The sequence below is a fragment of the Cynoglossus semilaevis genome, chromosome 6 (assembly GCF_000523025.1).
Source record: "Cynoglossus semilaevis isolate Cse_v1.0 chromosome 6, Cse_v1.0, whole genome shotgun sequence".
In the NCBI taxonomy this organism is placed as follows: Eukaryota; Metazoa; Chordata; class Actinopteri; order Pleuronectiformes; family Cynoglossidae; genus Cynoglossus; species Cynoglossus semilaevis.
Genome location: NC_024312.1, coordinates 3,230,235 through 3,233,879, shown reverse-complemented (window position 1 = coordinate 3,233,879; position 3,645 = coordinate 3,230,235). Strand labels below are relative to the sequence as shown.

Sequence of the window (3,645 nt, the reverse complement as noted above, 5' to 3'; positions counted from 1 at the left end):
ACAACCTGAGCAACAATGATGGAGAGGCAGAGAAAACTCTGGAAGTTTGACGCAGGAATACAACAGTCGATGAGCGCACAAGTGTGTGTGTGTGTGTGTCAGAGTGTGTGTGTGTGTGTGTAGACGTATTTCCGAGGTACAGCGTCCTGCTGTGCGATCCTGACTGAGGTGATTAGCAAAGCATTAGCGACTGCATGTAACACTTAGAACACGCTGTCAAGGACCTTATTTGGAGGTGTGTGTGTGTGTGGGGGGCGGGGGGGGTAGGAGAGTGTGTGTGTGTGTGTGTGTGTTGAAAATGGGGAACAACTGTCGGGTTTTCTTTTTTTCTGAAAAACAACACAAACTTTCTAAACAAAAAAAACCCAAACATGTCTGTTAATGCCTCTGTGCCTGCACATTTACTACACTGCTGTACATGTTTCAATGTATGTACTGCGAGTACTGTTGTACTTCAAAGCGTAGATTAGTACAATTAAATTTTTTTTTTTGTGAGTTTGGTAAAAACTAGGGATGTTTTTGCCGATATCCTTTAAGGTGATGAGTTAAAGCAGTGTTTCTGAATAATTTTCTGCCAAGCTCCCCCCAGTGGTCAAAAATGTTTCACCCCAAATTGAAATACTATGAAGGCCCTGATAAATGTTTCACCCCAAATTGAAATACTATATAATATATATTTATCTGTTCAAACCACTGTATCAGTTCCTGACACCAACATTCTCCATACAATCCCCTGATTATTAAAATAGATTAATAAAATGAGCTGCAATGCTGCCATCTAGTGGCTTTCACTTACATATACAGACGTTTTTCCCCAAAACTATTTTTAGGTCACACATCATTTGGTGAAACCCAGGCATTGTGTAATCAGGATTTCATTATCGGAAGAAAAAGCGATAACGATTCTTATGGATATTAGATAATTATGCTAATATCGGGCCGATAATATCAAAAAATTCTGAGATCCAAAAACCAATAAAAATCTTCTAAATCCTAAGAGCGATTCCCGACCTGGGGTTGAGGCTAACGCAGACAGACAGGTTGATAATTTCCTTTTGTCCCTTCAACCTTCCTGCAGGATTTCTCCTCCCCTCCTGCGGCGTCTCTCCTCACTTCTGTTTCTCCCTCTCTCCCCCATCTCCGCCTGTAGAGCGGGCCACGGACCACATGGTGTTTTAATTAACTTGTGGGCCACGTCAGAGCCAAAGCTAGCAGCAACACACACGGGGAGTAAAGGAAGGAACAGGCTGGAGCCGAGGACCAGGTCTGGGTCTCTTCTTCAGATACGAAGTCAGGAGACAGAGAACCGATTGTGGAACGACGTGACGTGAACAGAGGGAATCATTAAAGAACCCGCTGATAAAATAGTACCGGATAAAAATGAGGCGCGACCATGACATCGGACGGAAGCGACGTTTCACACTCAACAGTTCCACACCAGAATTCACACTCACATTCACACACACACACTCTGTGAGATCAGACAGTCATCAAACCCATGACCTTCTTGCTGTAAAGCAAGCGCAATAACCACTTTGTCCACCATGTGGCCACAACAAGTTAGTGTTTACTTATTTAACTCCTTTATCTTCTACTGCGTGATGTCAAAAAAAATTCACACAAATTCCGAGATGAAGTATTCACAAGGACAAGACCCCCCCAAAAAACTCCTCACTACTACTAACTACTACTAACTACTACTCAGTACTACTGACTTTGTAGGTGACCAAATATAAAGGTCACAGATCTCCCTCTGACCCCCCTCTCCTCCTCTAACTCCCTGACCACCTTCTCTCCGTTCTTCAAGCTGCAGTTAGCAGAAGAAACTGAGGGGGTGCCGTCTTCTGGGGACGAGGACTTTGTTAAAGACGTCCTCTCAGTGAGACACAGACGAGCAGCCGGGCTGACAGGAAGTGAGTGAAGGATGGCCCTGGGCTGTTTGACTGAACCGTGAGAGCGTATCAAAAAACGACACAGGTACAACCTGACTGTGGCAGGGGGACTGCAGGAGGAGGAAAAATGTGTATGTGTGTTTGTTTTACTGGTACAGGCACACTTGTGGGGACGATTTCCTTCAAAATCGCAGTTGTTCTGGGGACGCGTTGTCTCGTGGGGACATTTGGCTGTTTTTTTTTTTTCTTGATATTTAAGATTTCGTTTGGAGTTGGGATGAGAATTAGGGACAAATTATGGGATAGAGAGAAGTGCCGATGCCTTTTTATTCTTAGGACTTACTCTTAAAAAGTCTGATACAGAAGTAATTAGGATGTGCACTCACTGGGGATATGTCTCAAGTATATGAAGAAGAATTACATAGAAAATATATCTGTTATCATCATCTGCACAGACTGTTTTTTGGGTTTGTTTTTTTTGCTGCAGATTCATTTGTCTTTCATCCAACTGCTGTCCAGGAAACAACGACTTATTAAATGTTAAAAAGTCTTTAGATAAAACTCAACAAGACACAGGAAACAAAAAAAAAAAAAAACCCCAAAAATTTAATTTAATTAACCCCAGCCAAAATACAAACGGTACCCAGACTGTATGTTCTTGTCAATGTTCCTCAGAGACGTCCAAAAGAAGGTAGAAGAGGACGAGGAGGAGGAGGAGGAGGAGGAGGAGGAGGTGAAATCACGAGGAAGAAGATAAAACACTGACATCATCTCAGGGTAAAAGTTCTAGATTTTATCAATAATGTGTGTGTGTGTGTGAACAGCCAGGGAGGGGAGGGGGGAGGGGGGTGAAGAGGAGACAGAAGAGTGATGACAGCACTGATGGTCAGGATGGTTTTCAGGCCGACGGCCGGTGAAGGTGAGGAGGAGGAGGAAGAGGAGGAGGAAGAGGAAAACAACGAGAAGAAGCTCAAGGGTTAGAAGCTGACAGGAGAAGGTCGATGTAGGAGGAGGAGCAGAGAGGAGGAGGAAGAGGAGGAGGAAGAGGAAAACAACGAGAAGAAGCTCAAGGGTTAGAAGCTGACAGGAGAAGGTCGATGTAGGAGGAGGAGCAGAGAGGAGGAGGAAGAGGAGGAGGAAGAGGAGGAGGAAGAGTGATGGAAGTTTGAAGAAGTTTGTTTCAGTTAAGTCCAGAAACAGTGGACAGAAGAGAGGCCAGTGTTCACTGTGTGTGTTCCTGAGTGTTGACAGGGAGTGTGTGTGTGTGTGTGTGTGTGTGTGTGTGTGTAGTTAAAGTTGCTCCAGCTCTACTTTAGTTTCACTTCTCTCTCCTAAATCCTCCAGGCAGCAGTAAAAGTCTCAGAGCGATGTCAGCGCTCTAGCAAACACACGGCACATCGGTGACTCTGGGATCACCTGTCAGGTCTGGAACGCTGCCGTGGGTGGGTGTGGGTAGAGAACTTTGTTTTTTGAGGTGTTTTTGAAAAACTTTTCTTTTTTTTTAAGACCTTTCCACCAACAGCTCATTCTGAAGGAACGGAAGGAAAACTAAGGAGTTAGAGTCAGACTGAACTGATGTCAGTCAGGTCCACCTGAAGAACGGCCGAGTTATAACACAACAACACTGAGTCAACACTGAGTCGACGATGAGTCGACGCTGAGTCGACGCTAGAAACAGGAAATGCTGGGTTGACTGTTTATCTCCACTGTCTGATTTATGTCGAGTCAACGCTGAGTCGACGCTGAGTCGATG

General features: G+C 44.5%; 1 protein-coding gene across 4 annotated transcripts in view; it reads right to left on the bottom strand.

Moving 5' to 3' along the window:
• znf423 (zinc finger protein 423) overlaps positions 1-3,645 on the bottom strand; it is a 124,857-nt gene that overhangs the window by 51,338 nt on the left and 69,874 nt on the right. The gene's annotated exons all lie outside the window — the stretch shown is intronic.